At 37.5% G+C, this 20,723-nt stretch overlaps 1 non-coding gene across 1 annotated transcript; it reads right to left on the bottom strand.

Moving 5' to 3' along the window:
- Positions 1 to 20,374: 20,374 nt before the first annotated feature.
- LOC131250293 (small nucleolar RNA R71) lies at positions 20,375 to 20,481 on the bottom strand. Its single transcript, XR_009173220.1, has one exon. It is a non-coding gene; the product is annotated as a small nucleolar RNA R71 (small nucleolar RNA).
- Between the last annotated feature and the right edge of the window lie 242 nt (positions 20,482 to 20,723).

The raw sequence follows: 20,723 nt of genomic DNA, 5'->3' as shown, positions 1-20,723 counted from the left end.
TTCACCTACTCCTTCTACTCATCGATCTGTGGGTGGAACGCGGTACTAAATTTTAGTTTCACCCCCATCACCTCTTGTATTCGAGTCCAGAAAATAGACATGAATCATGCGTCTCGGTCTGACACAATCTTTAGAGGAACTCCATGTAGTCATACTATCTCCTTAATGTATAGCTTGGTCAGGTTATCTGTCGAATTACAAACTCTAATCGGGACGAAATGGACCGATTTTGTCAACCGGTCCACAATCACTCAAATGGAGTCATGCCCCTTTCTCATCTTTGGTAACTCGAAAATGAAATCCATAGATATGAAATCCCACTTCCACTAGGCTATGGGCATGGGCTGAAGTAAACTAGGGGATCGGCGGTGCTTGGCCTTGACTTACTGGCACGTGAGGCATCGGGACACAAAGTCTACTATTTAGGCCTTCATGTTGTCCCACCAGTACGAACGCTTCACATCCCGATACATTTTTTTACTACCCAGATGCATCACTAACTTTGAATTATGAGCAGCCTCTAAAACTTCTCTTCGCAAGTCGTGAAGGTTCGGGACGCATAGGCGGACACGATACCATAGGCCTCCAACCAAGCTGATCCTCCTTTCTGATTCTTTACTGTCACTTACATGCTCTCTCATCTTCAACAATAGCTCATCTTGTAAGTGCTATAGTTTTTATCCCTGTCTGTTGTCAAATTTGTGATGACAAAATCACCGTTATGTTATATATAACTTGCTTAAGTGAAGCTCTCTCAAAGATCAACATTCATGAACAAGCTAAGCTCACATCAAGCAAAGCTCACAAGTACAAGGATCAATCTTGAATGAAAGAACTGCTCACAAGACAAGACTCAAGCTGCAAGACTTCAAGAAGAGTTCAAAGCAATTTGTACACTTTCAAGATTGAGCTACATCAAGGTTTGATCTACATCAAGATTACAAGGCTCATACTTCAAGGTCACTTGTTCCTAATGTTTCAATGTCCATACTTCATGATTGAGGTTTGATTGACCATAGGTTGACCTTAGAAGTAGGTCATTTCGGATACATAAACCGAATGTTTATTTTACATGTGATTGGTCTGTTCTTCGACTAGTCCTAGGTCTTCTTCGACTAGTCCTAGACTTGCCAGTCTAAGATATTCCTCGACCAGTCGTGAGTTTGTTACAAATTCCGGATAAAATCTGTTAGCCTTCAACTAGTCCAGGAATCTGTTCGACCAGTCGTAGGAACAGTGTCGATTGATCTTCGAACAGTCGTAAAACCTTCGACTCGAAGTCCAACGATGGTTTACAGGACCTACGACCAGTCGAAGGAAACCTACGACCAGTCGTAGGAGACCTACGACCAGTCGTAGAACGGTCAAAGTATATCCCGCCGGTTTTTTCAAATATCTGTTATGGCTTCGACTAGTCGAAGAGCACTCTAGACCAGTCGAAGACCCGATCTTCTCACTTATAAATAGTGCACGAATCTCAGAAGAAATCATCGAATTAATTATAGTATTCAAGCCAATCTTCGTCGAACTTCTGAGAGATAATTCTGTGCTCCATCTAAGCTAAGTGTGCTTATTTAATATTCTTCTTTCCTTAGCTTTATTTTAATTGATTTTGTTTCTGCTATTCCAATCTGATTTGAAAAGAGGAATTGTTATTCCCTTTCTTTGGAATCAAAATCAATTAAGGCAAAGCCCTATTTGGTTTAATTTAAAATCTATTAGAACTAGAACCATTGTAATCGAGTACTAGACATTGAACTTGGACATTTAATCAACTACTTTGATTTGGTTCTACCGGGCTGCTACAACGAAGAAGATATTCAGGTATTTTACATATTGTAAATCCCTTTCTATTTTGGTTTCTTTCAAGATTTGCCAGAAAAATCTTGTTATATTGGTTATCTGAGGAAAGCCAGGAAAACTCAGAAGTGGGGTTTTTTAATTGTGTAAGCCCACATACAAAGACACAATTGTAAGGGTTTTGGGTGAACCTGGGAAAACCTATTTTTAGTGAATGCTAATATCCCCTGTGTGAGGATATTAGGAGTGGAGTAGCTTTTTGTGTGGCTGTTGTTTAACAGTTGGTGGACACACAGGCGAACCACTATAAACCCTTGTGTTGTGGTTGATTATTTTATACTTCTTATTTTTAATTATTCTTTTGTGGGATGTATGTATGGTGGTGAATGTTGTAATCATTTAATTCAAGCTTTGTGAGAATGTTGTAATAGTTTAGAATTTATTTTCAGCTATTCCTTTATCAGCTTGAATTTCAATTTCATTTGAAAGTTGTTCCAGCAAGGTTGCCCTGCCATTTTTATGGTGTATGGCTGTCCCTAGAACAATACATTTTTGATTACAAGTTATTTCAATTCAGTTTATATTTATTTTTGTATTCCTCTTCGATTTGAGACTTGATACAAAGATCTTTCTAGAAATAAGGTTGTCCTACCATAAACTCTGTTTTTGGTGTAAGGTTGTCCTTAGAACAACATTTGTATAAACCTCTCAAGATCTGAATTTTGAGGTCATTTTAATTTACTGCATTGTTATTCACTTTGGCTATCATATTCTTTATTATTCCGCTGTTATAAGTTTTTATTTGGCATTGTCCTATTCACCCCCCCTCTAGGACATATAGCTTGGCCTTTTCAAGTGGTATCAGAGCCTAATAGCTCTTTTTTATTCTTGGATTTAATTCCTGAGCTAACGATTTAAGCTATTTAAGATGTCAAATTTTGATAGCCTTTCAGTCACTAGGCCTCCACCCTTTGATGGCTCCAACTATGCCTATTGGAAAGCCAGAATGAGGATATTCCTCAAATCAATGGATGAAAATGTGTGGCAAGCCACAGTGACTGAATGGAATCCTCCTATCATGGAAGTTACTGGGGTTGACGGTTCAAAATCAATGAAAGTCACACCATATTACCAATGGACCACACTTCAGAAAAGTGAGAGTAGTGCAAATGCTAAAGCACTAAATGCAATTACTTGCGCACTATCACCGGATGAGTTCAAAAGAATCATTTCCTGTGATACTGTAAAGCAAGCTTGGGATATATTAGAAATGACACACGAGGGTACTACAATTGTCAAAAAATCTAAAGTCCAACTCCTCACAACCAGATTTGAAGAAATTCATATGGAGGAAAATGAAATGTTTATGGACTTTTACACTAGATTGAATGACATTATAAACTCAATGTGGGGTCTTGGCGATAAAATCCCAGAAAGTAAAGTGTGTGCAAAAATACTACGCTCACTTCCTGAACGGTTCAATTCTAAAGTAACCGCGATCCAGGAACTTCGTGATACAGATAATATGAGGGTAGAAGAACTAGTTGGTTCACTACAAACCTACGAGTTAAACTTTAAAGCTCCTAAAGGAAAATCTATCGCACTAAAATCTTCTAAATGTAATTCAGAAGAAAATTCTGATTCAGAAGATGATATGGCTCTTTTAGCTAAAAAATTTTATAAGATTTTCAAAAGCAAGAAAAGGGTTGATTTCTAAAAATTAAATGACAAAAAGAAGTTTAGACCCAAATCTCGAAAATCTTTGAAAGATAGTCAATGTTACAACTGTCTAGAATATGGGCACTTAGCAAATAGATGTCCTAAAAGGGACAAACCCAAGAAGAAGGGTATGTTGGCTACATGGGATGAATCATCTGATTCTGAAGGTTCTTCTGAATCAGAAGATTCTAAAACTGAGTCGGGCAATGAGGTTAAAGCTCTTATGACTCTAGCCAAATTCACATTTTCAGATAATGACTCTACAAGTGAAAAAAATCTGAATAGTGAATGTGAAAATGAAGATGATCTTCAAGACGCTTACAATGCCCTATATAAGGAAAGTTGTAAAATTGCTGTCAAACTTAAAATTCAAAAAGAAAAGTTTTCTAAACTCAAAAATTGTTTTGAATTACTTGTCTTAGAAAAATCACAAATTTCAGATTGTTTTGAAAAATCAAAATGCGATTTGGAATTCAAAAACTCACTAATTGTTGATTTAAAATCTGAAATTGAGAATCTTAAAACTGAAGTATCTTCTCTTCTGAGTCTAAAGGACATATGGAAATATGCCCAAGGTAATCCAAAGTTAGAGAAACTTTTATCCGGATCTAGAAAATGTGGCGATCGATCCGGGTTGGGCTATGATAAAAATTTACCTCCTAAACAAAAGTATACTCCTCCTATGTTTGTTAAAGGAGAGTCCTCAAACTCAAAAGTGAAAAATACTTATCAAGATTTTTCTAAAAATTCAAAAACTTTTCAAAAACCTAGAAACAGCCATGTCAACTTTAATCAGAAACGAAATCCACTAGCTGAAAAGATAGTTGATTTACTCAAGGAGCTCTTAAAATCTAACTCTATAGGTCATTCCTACAAATGTACACAAAAGAAGACCAACTATGTTCCTAAACCCAAAACAGTTATGAAATGGGTTCCTAAAGTCACCTGCTTGGTTGCTCACACTGCTTTCAAAGCAACAAGTCATTCAAAGTGGTACCTAGACAGTGGATGCTCCAGGCATATGACAGGTGACAAAGCTTTATTCACCGATCTGAAAGATATGACTGATGGTTCAGTCACATTTGGTGATGGTAGCAACTGCAAGATTATAGGCCAAGGTACGGTTCAACTTTGTAATCTTCCTGTGTTTAAAAATGTTTTATACGTTGAAGGCCTAAAGCACAACTTGCTTAGTATATCACAAATATGTGATAATAACCATAATGTTTGGTTTTCTAATCAAAGCTGTGAAATACTAAACAATAAGGGTTCTGTAATATTAACTGGACGTAGAACGTCTGAAAATTGCTATATTATTAGTGAATCCAACTCATCTAATCAAACATGTTACATGGTCCATACAGACGAGACTGATTTATGGCACAAACGTCTTGGACATGTACATTATCAAAATTTATATCGATTGAGCAAACGAGAACTTGTAAGAGGTTTACCCAAACTTCAGAAATTAGATAAAATATGTGGTGAGTGCCAGATAGGCAAACAAACAAAGAACTCACACAAAAAGGTGAATTCAAATACCACATCAAGACCACTCGAACTTCTCCACATGGATCTGATAGGACCTACCAGAACGGAAAGTCATGGTGGGAAAAAGTATATCCTAGTAATAGTTGATGAGTTTACCAGATATACATGGGTAGTCTTCTTAAGGGACAAATCTGAAACCCTTGAAGAAGTAAGAAAAGTTCTCAAAAGGATTTAAACTGAAAAATCTTCTCAAATCAGTAAAATTCGTAGTGATCATAGATCTGAATTTGAGAATAGCAATTTTGAGAAGTTCTGTACTGACCAAGGAATATTACATGAATTCTCTGCTCCCAAAACTCCACAACAAAATGGAATTGTTGAAAGAAAGAATGGGGTGCTTCAAGAAATGGCTAATGTCATATTGAATAGCATGAAGCTCTCTAAAAATCTTTGGACTGAAGCAGTCAACACAGCTTGCTATATTATTAACCGAGTCTACACTAGCAAAGATAAAAATAAAACGGCTTATGAATTGTGGTTTAATAGAAAGCCTATTGTTAAATACTTTCGAGTTTTTGGCAGCAAATGCTATATTTTACGTAATCGTGAAAATTTGAGAAAGTTCGATACGAAGAGTGATGAAGGTATTTTTCTAGGATATTCTTTAAACAGTCGAGCTTATAGGGTCCTGAACAAAAGGACTGGTGTGATTCAAGAATCCATTAATGTTGTCATTGATGATCACTTAAACACACCAATTTCTAATTCAGATAATGATGAAGTACTAATCATTGATAAACCCAATACTTCATCGAATCAGACTGATTCTGAGTTGAGGACTGTTAAAGATCATCCAACCACTCAAATTCTTGGAAACCCTCTTACCGGTGTTCGCACCCGTAGACAACTTGAAGATATATGTAATTATGTATGTTTTACATCCCAAATTGAACCATCTAATGTAAAAGAAGCTCTTGCTGATGAGAACTGGATTGTTGCGATGCAAGATGAACTCAACCAATTCATAAGAAATGATGTTTGGTATCTCGTACCAAGACCTAAAGATAAACACATCATTGAAACAAAATGGATATTCAAAAATAAGTCTGACGAATGTGGAAATATAATTAGAAACAAGGCTAGACTAGTGGTACAAGGTTATACTTAAATTGAAGGAATTGATTTCGATGAAACCTTTGTACCAGTAGCACGTCTTGAATCTATCAGACTATTTATATCCATTGCATGTTTTAGAAAGATAAAGATCTATCAGATGGATGTGAAAAGTGCTTTTCTAAATGGCGATTTACATGAAGAAGTTTATGTTGAATAGCCAATGGGATTTAAAGATTCCAAAAATACTGATCATGTATATCGGCTTAAAAAGGCACTTTATGGTTTAAAACAAGCACCTAGGGTATGGTATGAGAAACTAACAAAATTTCTTTTAAGTCATGATTTTCAAATGGGATCTGTTGATAAAACTCTGTTTGTTAAAAACCATAATGATCATATCTTAATGGTAAAAATTTATGTTGATGATATCATTTATGGATCAACTTGTACTGACTTGACTACTGAGTTTGCAGATTTGATGAAATCACATTTCGAAATGAGCATGGTCGGGAAATTGACTTATTTCCTTGGATTGCAAGTAAAGCAACAATCTGAAGGAATATTCATTTCTCAATCTAAGTATGCTTTGAATCTAATCAAGAGATTTGGATTTGAGAATGGCAAAAATTTTGATACTCCTATGAGTACTATCCTGAAACTATCAAAGGACTCTAATGGTAAAAATGTTGACTCAAAACTTTATCGGAGTATGAGTGGTAGTTTGTTATATTTAACTGCTAGTAGACCTGATATTTCTCTAAGTGTTGGTATTTGCGCAAGATATCAATCTGATCCAAAAGAATCTCACTTGATTGCTGTCAAGCGAATTATTAGATATGTCGCAAGTACTGTAAATCTTGGTCTCTGGTATCCTCATGAAACCAATGTCCAATTAGCTGGGTACTCGGATGCTGACTGGGCTGGTAATCTAGATGATAGAAAATCAACCAGTGGTGGTTGTTTTTTCATTGGAAATTGTCTAGTTTCCTGGTTTAGTAAGAAACAAAATTCTATATCACTTTCAACAGCTGAAGCTGAGTATATCGCAGCTGGTAATGCATGTACACAGCTTGTTTGGATGCAACGAATGCTAAGTGATTATGGAATTAAACAGGATTCTATGTTATTGCATTGTGATAATTCCAGTGCGATAAATATTTCAAAAAATCCTATTCAGCATTCTCGTACTAAGCATATTGACATTAGATTTCATTATATAAGGGAATTAGTAGAAGAAAAAGTTATATCTCTAGAATATATTCCTACTGAAGATCAACGTGCTGATATTTTCACAAAACCTCTTGATAAAAGCAGGTTCAAAAAGATGAAATTTGATCTTGGCATGTGCATTTTAAATTGATAATTTATGCCTTCTTGTATAATATTGTATATATTTGCTAGATTGAATTTCAATTTTTGTTTAAATTGCAAGAAATTTTGATTTTTGGGGTTTGTACGACCAGTCGTGAGTATACACGACCAGTCGTACTACGACCGGTCGTAGATACCCACGACCAGTCGTGGAACACGAGTTTCACTTAAATTGGGGATTTTTTCACCTTCTTCCTCATTTCTTCTTTCTTCTCCTTGGAGCCGAACTTCGACTCGTCGAACCCATCCTTCAAATCCTTCAAGGTTAGTGTTTTAAATCCTCTTTTTCTTGCATATTTGTGTTAAGATTGTTTCCTTTTCTCTCTTGAAGCTTTCTATTTTGAAAATCATTGAGATTTGGGGTTTAGATTTTGAAAAATCTGTTTTGAGCAAACCCACTTCTCAATCCTTTGCAACTTCCTATTCTCTTGAAATCCTTGTTGCAAATGGCTTCTAGAGGTAGAAAAACTACTTCACGTGGTCCTTCTTCTTCCTCCAGATCGACCGCTATCTCTAAGCGTCATCTTCTTGTTCCTAATGATGATCCATCATATGTTAGGGACATTAGATCTCGTAATGTTATCGTTGAACATCCTGTTGATGTCAATCATATTGCACCTTTTGACATCCTTCCTATACTTGAAGCTGTAGGTTGGGTTAACTTATTACATTGGGGTGGGCCTGCATACCGGTCCATTGCCCAATCCATGTTTACATGTATTAGTGCATTTTCACAGGATAATTTAACTTTTCAAATTTCTACTAAAGAAAGGCCATTTGACATTGATCGTCATTTAATTTAAGCCCTTATGGAAATTCCTATGAATGATGAGGGTATTCCTATTCATAATTTAATTGATAAACCCTCAATGGCTGAAAAACGTATGCTCACTAGAGACTTGTGCAATATGGATGTTCAATGGACTCAAAAAGGGAATGCGCTCCCCGCAAGGTATTTGTTACCCAAATACAGAATTCTCCACAGAATCTTTGTGTCTAATCTGTATCCTCGTTCGGGTAATAAATCTGACTTGACTTCATTTATGGTTCGTGTTATCCATGCTATCTCAAATGGTACTCAGATTTGTTTGCCATCCTTAATTTGTCATTTCATTATTCAGTTTCGACTCCATCCTGATCATAGTGACATTCCATTTGCCTATTTTATGACTGTATTGGCTACTCATATGTTAGTCGATATGCCTGTTGATGAAGCACCTATCCATCATCTGATCTTCAACAATACAAATATTAATAAGATGAAGTTGGATCTGCTTCCTGAACAAGGTGGTGGTGGTGGTGGTGGTCATGAAGAAGCTGATGTTGACATTAATATGGATGACATTTTTGAGGAACTAGATTCTGACTCAGCTAATGATCCAGATTTTGTACCATCTGATGTTGATGCACGTCTGAGTGCATTAGAGGGTAAAGTTAAGGATATTAATGTTAAGTTGGAAAACATGTCTGTTGCTCATGATTTGCACTTCAAATATATGCGCAAATATCTAAGGCGCTTGAACAAAGGCCTGCACCAACTTGATCCTTCTATTCCTGCTCCTTCATCAAGTTCTAGTTCTGACTAGTTTTTATGAGACTTTTGGTCTGTAATAACTTTATTACTTAGCACTTGTTTGCTTGAGTTTGAGTTGAATTTTATGCTGGATATTTGTTCTTAATGTAATATTTATGTTGGATATATGTGATGCTATCTTGAGTATCTATATGACTCTTTTGCTATACTCTCTTACTTCCTCATGTTTCCTCTCATGACTTCCTTTATTTAGTTCTCCTTTGTCATATTGTGACAAAAAGGGGGAGAATGGTTTGTTCTTTATGTGATTGTGAGAGGAGTAGCATTGGTTATGTTTCTCAGGGGGAGTTAGGGGGAATATATGTTTGATCTTGTTGAATGAAACTGGTTGAATGTTGAATATTGAATATTGAATTGCAGGTATTAACCAGTTGTTTTACTTTTGTTTGGTTATGTGTTTTGTCACTAATTTGACAAAGGGGGAGATTGTAAGTGCTATAGTTTTTATCCCTGTCTGTTGTCAAATTTGTGATGACAAAATCACTGTTATGTTATATATAACTTGCTTAAGTGAAGCTCTCTCAAAGATCAACATTCATGAACGAGCTAAGCTCACATCAAGCAAAGCTCACAAGTACAAGGGTCAATCTTGAATGAAAGAACTGCTCACAAGACAAGACTCAAGCTGCAAGACTTCAAGAAGAGTTCAAGGCAGTTTGTACACTTTCAAGATTGAGCTACATCAAGGTTTGATCTACATCAAGATTACAAGGCTCATACTTCAAGGTCACTTGTTCCTAATGTTTCAATGTCCATACTTCATGATTGAGGTTTGATTGACCATAGGTTGACCTTAGAAGTAGGTCATTTCGGATACATAAACCGAATGTTTATTTTACATGTGATTGGTCTGTTCTTCGACTAGTCCTAGGTCTTCTTCGACTAGTCCTAGACTTGCTTCGACCAGTCTAAGATATTCCTCGACTAGTCGTGAGTTTGTTACAAATTCCGGATAAAATCTGTTAGCCTTCGACTAGTCCAGGAATCTGTTCGACCAGTCGTAGGAACAGTGTCGACTGATCTTCGACCAGTCGTAAAACCTTTGACTCGAAGTCCAGCGATGGTTTACAGGACCTACGACCAGTCGAAGGAAACCTACGACCAGTCGTAGGTGACCTACGACCAGTCGTAGAACGGTCAAAGTATATCCCGCCGGCTTTTTCAAATATCTGTTATGGCTTCGACTAGTCGAAGAGCACTCTAGACCAGTCGAAGACCCAATCTTCTCACTTATAAATAGTGCACGAATCTCAGAAGAAATCATCGAATTAATTATAGTATTCAAGTCAATCTTCGTCGAACTTCTGAGAGATAATTCTGTGTTCCATCTAAGCTAAGTGTGCTTATTTAATATTCTTCTTTCCTTAGCTTTATTTTAATTGATTTTGTTTCTGCTATTCCAATCTGATTTGAAAAGAGGAATTGTTATTCCCTTTCTTTGGAATCAAAATCAATTAAGGCAAGCCCTATTTGGTTTAATTTAAAATCTATTAGAACTAGAACCATTGTAATCGAGTACTGGACATTGAACTTGGAGATTCAATCATCTACTTTGATTTGGTTCTACCGGGCTGCTACAACGAAGAAGATATTCAGGTATTTTACATATTATAAATCCCTTTCTATTTTGGTTTCTTTCAAGATTTGCCAGAAAAATCTTGTTATATTGGTTATCTGAGGAGAGCCAGGAAAACTCAGAAGTGGGGGTTTTTTTAATTGTGTAAGCCCACATACAAAGACACAATTGTAAGTGTTTTGGGTGAACCTGGGAAAACCTATTTTTAGTGAACGCTAATATCCCCTATGTGAGGATATTAGGAGTGGAGTAGCTTTTTGTGTGGCTGTTGTTTAACAGTTGGTGGACACACAGGCGAACCACTATAAACCCTTGTGTTGTGGTTGATTATTTTATACTTCTTATCTTTAATTATTCTTTTGTGGGATGTATGTATGGTGGTGAATGTTGTAATCATTTAATTCAAGCTTTGTGAGAATGTTGTAATAGTTTAGAATTTATTTTTAGCTATTCCTTTATCAGCTTGAATTTCAATTTCATTTGAAAGTTGTTCCAGCAAGGTTGCCCTGCCATTTTTATGGTGTATGGCTGTCCCTAGAACAATACATTTTTGATTACAAGTTATTTCAATTCAGTTTATATTTATTTTTGTATTCCTCTTCGATTTGAGACTTGATACAAAGATCTTTCTAGAAATAAGGTTGTCCTACCATAAACTCTGTTTTTGGTGTAAGGTTGTCCTTAGAACAACGTTTGTATCAACCTCTCAAGATCTGAATTTTGAGGTCATTTTAATTTACTGCATTGTTATTCACTTTGGCTATCATATTCTTTATTATTCCGCTGTTATAAGTTTTTATTTGGCATTGTCCTATTCACCCCCCCTCTAGGACATATAGCTTGGCCTTTTCACATCTTCTCTTTGAGCCACAATGGTTTGGTCATCAATAAGTGGTTGCACGTAGAAGTGTGCAACGCTTTTGAATGACTCCTCCACTGTCAGCCTCTATTCGAAATCTCGCACGAACTCCACCATATTCCACTCCTTACCATTAGTGGGGCTGCAAATTCTATAGTTTTCTTATGGCTCTATGCATTGGCCACAAGGTTGGCCTTGCCAGGATGGTAGGAGACTTCAAACTTGAAGTCCTTCAATGTCTCCATCCAGCGGCGCTGCCTCATGTTCAGGTCCCTCTGTGTAAAGATGTACTTAAGGATCTTATGGTCACAAAAGAGCTCGAACTCCTCACCGTTGAGGTAGTGTCTCCAAAGCTTTAATGTAAAAATGACTGCTGCTAACTCCAACTCATGAGTGGGGTAATTTTCTTCGTGTTTCCTCAACTATCGTGAGGCATAGGCAATCACCCTATCCCTCTGCATAAGTACACACCCCAAACCGACTCGAGAGGCGTCGATGTAAATAGTATATTTGACCCCTTACTCTGGTAGCACTAGCATGGGTGCAGACGTCATCTTGTCCTTTAATTCTTGAAAGACTGCCTCTACTTTGTCATTCCAAGCAAATTTAAGATCTTTCCGAGTAAGTTGAGACAATGGTCGGGCTATCTTAGAGAAATCTTTAATAAATCAGCGATAATAGCCGGTAAGTCCAAGGAAACTCTTCACTTCTATGACTGAGCCTGGCTACTCCCCGTCCTATCCGTGGTCACCTTGGTAAGGTCCACGGTGATTCCTTCCTTGGAAATCACATCCTAAGAACTTGACTTCTTCCTTCCAGAAGTCGCATTTTCGGTACTGTGCAAACAACTGATTCTGCTTAAGAGTATCAAGGACTGCTCGCAAGTGTTCTTCGTGATCTTTCTGACTCTTTGATTATATCAAAATGTCATCTATGAATATGATGATGAATCGGTAAAGATACTGTTGAAACACCCGATTCATGAGATCCATGACTACGACCAGTGCATTTGTAAGCCCAAATGGCATCAAGAGAAATTCATAGTACCCGAAGCTAGTCCTAAAAGCTGCATTCTACACGTCTTCATTCCTAACGCGCAACTGATGGTACCTGGACTGTAAGTCTATCTTGGAGAAGTACTGAGCCCCCTTCAATTGGTCAAACAGGTCATCTATACTGGGCAGAAGATACTTGTTCTTTACTGTAACATGGTTCAGCTTGCGATAGTCTATACATAATTGTAGCGAACCATCTTTCTTTTAAAAAATAATACGGGAGCTCCCCAAGGAAATATGCTTGGCTGTATAAAACCAGAGTCCAATTAATCATCGATCTGTTTCCTTAATTCCTCCATCTCACATGGAGGCATGTGGTATGTCGGTAAGGAGATACGTGTTGCGCCCGGCACAAGGTCGATGGTAAAGTTGATCTCGCGCTGAGGGGGTAGTTCAGGGATCGTTCTGAATACGTCCATGAAATCTTGGACCACTGGTGTGTCCCCACGTGAATGACCATCATAATTTTCCAATAGGGAAGCGTAACATAGGACCTGGAAGGGATAACTGACCTAAACTGGGAAGGTGAAGGTCGTGCCCTTGGGCCCATGGGCTGTCACCAATCTGGTTTCATAGCCAATCTTTGCCTTCATTTTGGTGAGCCAATCCATGCCGAAAATGACGTCATAATGATATATCTTGGTTACAATTAGGTCAACGTGCACCACTCCGCTCCTAAGTTTATTGGGCAACACCTATAAAGCTTAGTGGCGTCTGAAAAGGTTCCTGTTGTGGCGATGACTCTCACCCTAATCATAGGGGCAGTGTCCAAACCTAATCACTTGACTGTAGAGCATGCTACCATAGAAACAGTGGACTCGGTGTCCACTAAAAGGAATACAGGTGTACCTTGACGTGGGCAGTGACTTCACATGCCGGGGTACCGTAATTGCTGAGTCAGCTGCTTCCGCGGCAAGTGCATGTATACGAGCCTATTGCGGGGTAGTTTGGCGGCGCTATCATAGGCCATTGAGGTGACTTATTTTGAGATGCAAGAGGTCAATTATATGGTTGTACTGGTACCACGGATCGTAAAGGAGGGGCTGAGATAGCGTGCGGGGGTTGGCGGTTGATCCTTTGGGTCTTGGTCTAAGAGAGTCCTTATTTTAATTTGTGTCCAAGGTAGGGGTTAACAAATATCTTAATATGTCTATGGTCAAAGATTATCCTAGAAAGGTTTCTAATAGTATAAAATTTTATATGTATATCACCATTTCGATCTTATGACTAGTGGGTTATGAGCAAACTACACTTCAGTTTCATTAACTCCAAGAGGGAAGGAAGAATAAAAAATTCTAAAATATTTCAGAGGATTGGAATGTTAGCAACATAAGGCCGTGGAAAAGGAAAAAGGAGGGACATCTCCTTGACACAGTATGAAACTTGAATTCTCAAGAGAAAAAAAAACTTATAATATTTTACTATAGTCTCCCTCTAACATGACCTTACAGAGTATTAAACTATGAAACGCAATCCTACTCAAGGGTCCTAATTTAATTGCACAAAAACAACTTAAACAAAAATATATGCATGTATGTGTGTGTATATATATATGTATGTATGTATGTATAATCAAATTTAACCACATGATGATTCTTGGTATGATTATAAATAATTCCTAAATAGATACTAAATACTAAACTTTAATATGAAAAGATATGACTAGTCTATTGGCAATTTGAAGTTGTAAAAATTTCACTACAACAAATTAGACTTTTTGCAATGATTTTTTTAGCGACGAGTCTAATTTCATTTGGAAATGCAATTTTTTACAACAACATTTCAAGTCGTTGCAAAAAATAGATTATTTACGACGACAATTTAAATCATCATTAATAGTTAACTTTTTTGCGACGAGCTTCAATTATCATCGCAAAACTTGTCACAAAAAGTTGTTGTATGAATTTTTTACAACGATCTTAACTAGTCTTCGCTAATAGCCACTTTTTGTGACAAATTAGGCGTAAAAAAAGTTTTTAATGACGACACAAAAGTTGTCGCAAACAGTAGCTTTTGCGACAACTGGTTAAGCTCATTGCGAAAATACAACATTAGACTTTTTTTCACATTTCTTTTTGCAACGACTAGTTAAACTCATCGAAAAAATACTTAATTATACTTTTTGCGATGAATGTAGTTTCATTGTGAAATGCTAGAGTATTTGTAATAACATTATAAATCATCGCAAATAGTTGACGTTTTTGCGATGAGCTATAATTATCGTCACTAAAATATTTCCCACCAATTTTTCCTGAGAAAATTACATGACGGGAAAGACGTTTCGCCACACGTTTCAATCGTCATCGCTACTGTCCACTTTATGTAATGAATTGAGTGTTGTCACAAAATATTATTTTTTACAACGACACAAAAGCCGCTGCAAATAGCATATTTTAGCGACGACTAGGTTAACTCATTGCGACAAATACCAACTGAAACTTTTGGCGACAAATATAATTTCATTACAAAATGTTAGAGTATTTGTAACAACATTGTAAATCATCGTAAATAGTTATGTTTTTGCGACGAGCTATAATTATCGTCACTAAAACGTTTTCTACCAATTTTTCGATGAAAATTACGTGGCGAGAAAGATGTTTCACCACGTGTTTCATTCGCCATCGCTAATGTCCACTTTATGCGACAAATTGAGTGTCGACACAAAACATTATTTTTTGCAACGACATAAAAGTCACTGCAAATAGTTTTTTTAGCGACGACCGGGTTAACTCGTTGCGATAAATACCAACTGAAACTTTTTGCGATGTTTGTAATTTCATTGTGAAATGTTAGAGTATTTGCAACAACATTGTAAATCATCACAAATAGTTAACGTTTTTACGACGAGCTATAATTTTTCACTAATTTTTTCTAAAAGAATTACATGGCGAGAGAGACGTTTTGCCATGCATTTCAATCGTCATCGCTAATGTCCACTTTATGCGATGAATTGAGTATCGTCGCAAAATATTATTTTTTATAGTGACACAAAAAGCCGCTGCAAATAGTTTGTTTTAGCGATGACTAGGTTAACTCATTGCAACAAATACCAACTAAAACTTTTTACGATGAATATATTTTCATTGTAAAATGTTAGAGTATCTACAACAATATTGTAAATCATCACAAATAGTTAATGTTTTTGAGACGAGTTATAATTATCGTCGCTAAAATGTTTCCTACCAATTTTTCATGAGAAAATTACATGGCGGGAAAGACTTTCACTTTATGCGACGAATTGAGTGTCGTTGCAAAACATTATTTTTTACAACGACACAAAAGTCATTGTAAATAGTTTATTTTAGCGACAACTAGGTTAACTCGTTGCAATAAATACTAACTGAAACTTTTTGCAAGGAATGTAATTTCATTGCGAAATGTTAGAGTATTTGCAACAACATTGTAAATCATCGCAAATAGTTAACATTTTTGCAATAAGCTATAATTAATGTCGCTAAAACGTTTCCCACCATTTTTTTTGAGAAAATTACATAGTGAGAAAGACGTTTCGCTAAGTATTTCAATTATCGTCGTTAGTATCTACTTTATGTGACGAATTGAGTGTCGTCGCAAAACATCATTTTTTATTATGACACAAAAACCGCTGCAAATAGTTTATTTTAGCAACGACTAGGTTAACTCATTGCAACAAATTCCAAATGAAACTTTTTTTGATGAATGTAGTTTCATTGCGAAAGGGTAGAGTATTTGTAATAACATCATAAATTATCTGCTTGTATACTCTTATAAATAGTTTTCCTTCATCTGTCTGTGTGCTCATCAATTAAACAGTGGAAACCAATGTATATTGCCTCATTAAGTTCCTGATCGACGATCTAATAGTGTACATTACTGATGATCACTCGATCGACTTCCTAATCAACAATCGGACAACACGAAGTGTTGTTGAACATCTGATGAACCTCCAATTAATGATTGAACGGTACAAACCAACATAAATCTTGTTATCAATTCCCCCATTGATGATGGAATGGAGCACATCGACAATCGCTTGATCGACCTCCAATCAACAATCGAACAATAGAAAGTATTGTTGACCATTCGATCAACCTCCAATCCTTTATCGGAGGGTGGAAATCATCGTACATCACTTCATTAAGTCTCCAATCAACAATCGAATGTTGCATATCACCGACAATCACAAGATCAACCTCCTAATCAATGATCGTACAACACAAAGTGCTTTCAACCATTAAATCAACCTCCAATCATCGATTGAATGGTGGATAGATGGGATGGATGAATGCTTGGATGGATGGATGTTTGGACAATTGGATGGAATAGTTAGATGGATGGATAGATAGAATGGTTGGATGGTTGGTTGGATGGATGGTTAAATGGAATGGTTGGATGGAACAATATGTGAATAGATGGGATGGATGGACCGATGAATGAAATATTTGGGATGGATGGATGTTTGGATGGTTAGATGGACGGATCTGATGATTGGAGGGACAGATGGATAGATTGATTGATGGGATGGTTGGATGGTTAGATGGATGAATATTGATAGATTGATCAATGGGATGGATGGTTGGATGGAATGGATGGCTGTTTGGATGGGATGGATAAATGATTGGATGGTTGGGATGGGAATGGATGGGTGGTTGTATGGATGGATAGATGATATGAATAGATGGATGTTTTGATGATTGGATAAAATAAATGGATGGATGGGTTGGTTCAATGGATGGTTAGTGTTGAGGGTCAAATATAGCATATTAGACCCTAGTTATTGCTTGGATTTACGAACATAATACCGTTTAATGGCCCGCTTTAATCATGTTTGTGATGCAGAGTGTATTTACGAGCATGGACTGAAAAGGAAGCTTAAAGCAGGGATTTAACGCTCTGAAGTCACCAAGGCAAGCGACGGACTCCAGGGGACCAAGATCAACAGATTTACATGCCAGAGATCCACGAAAATTGAGAAACTGAAGCTCAAACGGGCCTGAAAGTCAGCCAGGATGCAAGATCACAGGGTTTTCACCATCCGTTCGGCTCGAAACTTCATATATGGCCTGACGACCACAAGTCAACCGTACACATCAAAATTCAACCGTTGGATCCTTATGAAAGTGTTCCAACGGACAGATCAGCCCCTTAAATCCTTATGTGGGGCCCACCTGATCTTTGGATATGCTTCAATTTTGGTCTCAACCCATTAAATTATAAGAGAAACAAGATGGATGGTGTGGATTTCTCATATACATCACCATGAGACCCACCTGTACATTTCACGTGTACAACGTGAATGCTCCAGCCGCGCACCGTTTTTCCCAAGGTCAGTCAACGGGCGCTGACCGACGAATTTCTAAAAAAACATGAAGACACAACAGCGTCCTTCATCCGATCGCCGGTTTGTGCTTGTGGGCCCCACTAATCATGTAATTTGAGGATCTGGACCGTCTATTAGGTTTCCAAAGGGCGTATGATCCAAGCCTAGGTGGCGGAATTTCAAAAGACATCGAAGATCAGTTTTTGATCGTCCAAACGGAAGATGGACGGTGGAATAAAACGGTTTGCGGGCCATACCAAAATCAAACCCGAATTGGCCTTCCTGTGTGTTTTTCCAGTTAGAATACAATGGGCGGCATGGATCTTCCATCTGACTGCAATCAGGGCGCCATCACACTTCACAGAGTGACGTGCGTCGACTCTGTTTCGCAACTGAGGCTGCGTTCATTCGTTGTGGGCCACCATCATGCAGTAAAGGCTTGATCCGAGTCATCCATCAGGTAGAGGAAGCAAAACTAATGAAATTCATGCTGATCTTTGGCGGCCATGTACATTCACAGGATCATTATAGCGATCACAAGAAGACCGTTTAGATGCCAATGCAGCCTGATTGTTTAGTGGGCCGCATCAACGGACAACCATAACTGTCCATATCTGGTCGAAATTTCGAGGAGAAGATGATAGACGGCGTGGATTTCGCAAACGTCATATAAGATGGGCCCCACCAGTAGCCCGCGCAAGAGCTTCCGCGTTGTGCTGCGCACGTAGCTGCGAAAGGAGCTACGGAAGATTCACCGACTCCAGTTACGCACTCTTTACCGCCCTTGGCAGCTATAAAACAGAGGGAGAGAGAACAAGTGGGGATTTGAATTTGGCAGGGATCGAATCTGGGAGGGTTGGACGTGAGCAGAGAGAGAGAGAGAGAGAGAGAGTAGAGGATTTGGTTTTTCTTTTTCTTTTCTTCTTCTTTGTGTTTATTTTAGATTTAGCCTAATCATGGTCGGCTAAATCTCTTAGGTAGGGCTAAGAGGTGAAGCTTGTAGCGTGATGGGAAGAACTCTGTGCTTATGTTTTTTTTTTTTTATTTACATGGAATTGAACTTGATATTTGTCTGATTATGGGAATGTTTTTAGTTTTTAATGGTCTGTTGTGACTAACATTACAATGGGTCTGCGATAGCTTTGAGCATGTTCCTTCCTTTTCATGTTTATGATGTCAGGAAGTCCTTTTGTCCACCATCGTCTCCTAGGCATGGTCGGATGACGGTACCCTTCCTAACCTTCACAGCATGTTGATGGGTTGGTAATTAGTTTAATTTTGTTGTTTGCTTTGTCTCCTAGGCATGGTTTGGTGATGGAATCCATTCTAATTCATATACCTTTCATCTCCTTAAAATTATATCAGAGGAAGTTTAGTTTAATTTCTATGATTCTCGAAGCAGGCATAAGATCTCCCTGATCTTTACAAGTGGATCCTCTGAATCTCTAGTTTCCTACCTTTGAATTCTACATATTTTAGTTTACTATTTCATCATTATTCCTCAAATCCACCTGATTTAGATTTCATCTTTTTCTAGTTCTAGTTCTAGTTATTTTCAGATTACGTATATGTTTCAGTCCCTTGGGATTCGATATCGGTCTTACTGAGTTTATTACTACATCACAACCCTATACTTGGGGAGTGAACAAGTTTTTGGCGCCGTTGCCAGGGACTGACGGTTGCGATTCTCTGAAATTAATTAGGTTTAGAATTAGTTTAAAATTAGGATTTTACTAACTTTAGTTTAAAATTTTTATTTGATTTCTAGAACTAACTTGTTTTCCTGTTTTGTAGGATCCTGACATAAACTTCTAAATTGGTTTTAACTTAGGGACTCCAATTTGGTAACTTCTTTCCAACCCTCTCTTTCTTTTTAGATTTTTTTTTTCCTTTCTTAGGATTAGGTTTCGAATTTGATTGAGGGCTACGAGTGTTTCATGCCAAGTGGGCCCGTGACAACACTCGACGTCTCTTGACTAAAGGAGGATTGGTTGAGGGGTTAACTATCCATTGCAGGACTAAACACCACTCGAAATTCCCTGAGTTAATTGAAGTGATGGCTGAGAACCAATCTCTTCTACCCCAACCTAGGGTGGAGGATATTCAGGATGAGAATGATGTGCATCAAGCACCCTTGCCTCGTACTTTACGAGATTATTTACAACCTGCGGGGGTGAGTACGCTCTCATGCATGATTTTTTCTGAAAATGCAAGACATATGAACATCAAGCTAGGGGTTATCCAACTCCTTCCTAAGTTCCATGGGCTTGAATAGGAAGAACCATATCTACATTTGAAAGAGTTTGATAAGATCATAGCCACTTTATATTTTAAAAATGTGTCTGAGGACACAGTTAGGCTGAGACTCTTTCCTTTTTCCTTAAAGGAGAAGGCTAAGACGTGGTTACATTCACTGTGACCTAGATCCATTGGCACATGGAATGATATGTAGAGGGAATTTATAAAGAAATTTTTTCCACATCATAAAACGATTACCCTTAGAAAAGCAATCATGAACTTCACCCAAAAGGAGGATGAAACATTTTACCAATGTTGGGAAAGGTTCAAGGATTTGGTCAGTTCATGCCCACAACACGGCTTTGAAACGTGGCGCATTACAAATTTTTTCTACGATGAACTGACATCTTCCATGCGTGAAATGGTCGAGATAATGTGTAATGGAGAATTCATTAATAAAAATGTCGATGAGGTATGGGATTACCTTGATAGTCTTGCTGAAAAAACACAATCATGGGATTATTACCCAAAATCGAACACCACGTCTAGGCCAACTCAATTAAAGGAGAAAAGTGGATTGTATCTCTGGAAAGAAGAGGATTATC

This window comes from Magnolia sinica, chromosome 6, assembly GCF_029962835.1.
Source record: "Magnolia sinica isolate HGM2019 chromosome 6, MsV1, whole genome shotgun sequence".
Classification (NCBI taxonomy): domain Eukaryota; kingdom Viridiplantae; phylum Streptophyta; class Magnoliopsida; order Magnoliales; family Magnoliaceae; genus Magnolia; species Magnolia sinica.
This window is presented reverse-complemented; position numbering and strand designations above follow the sequence as displayed.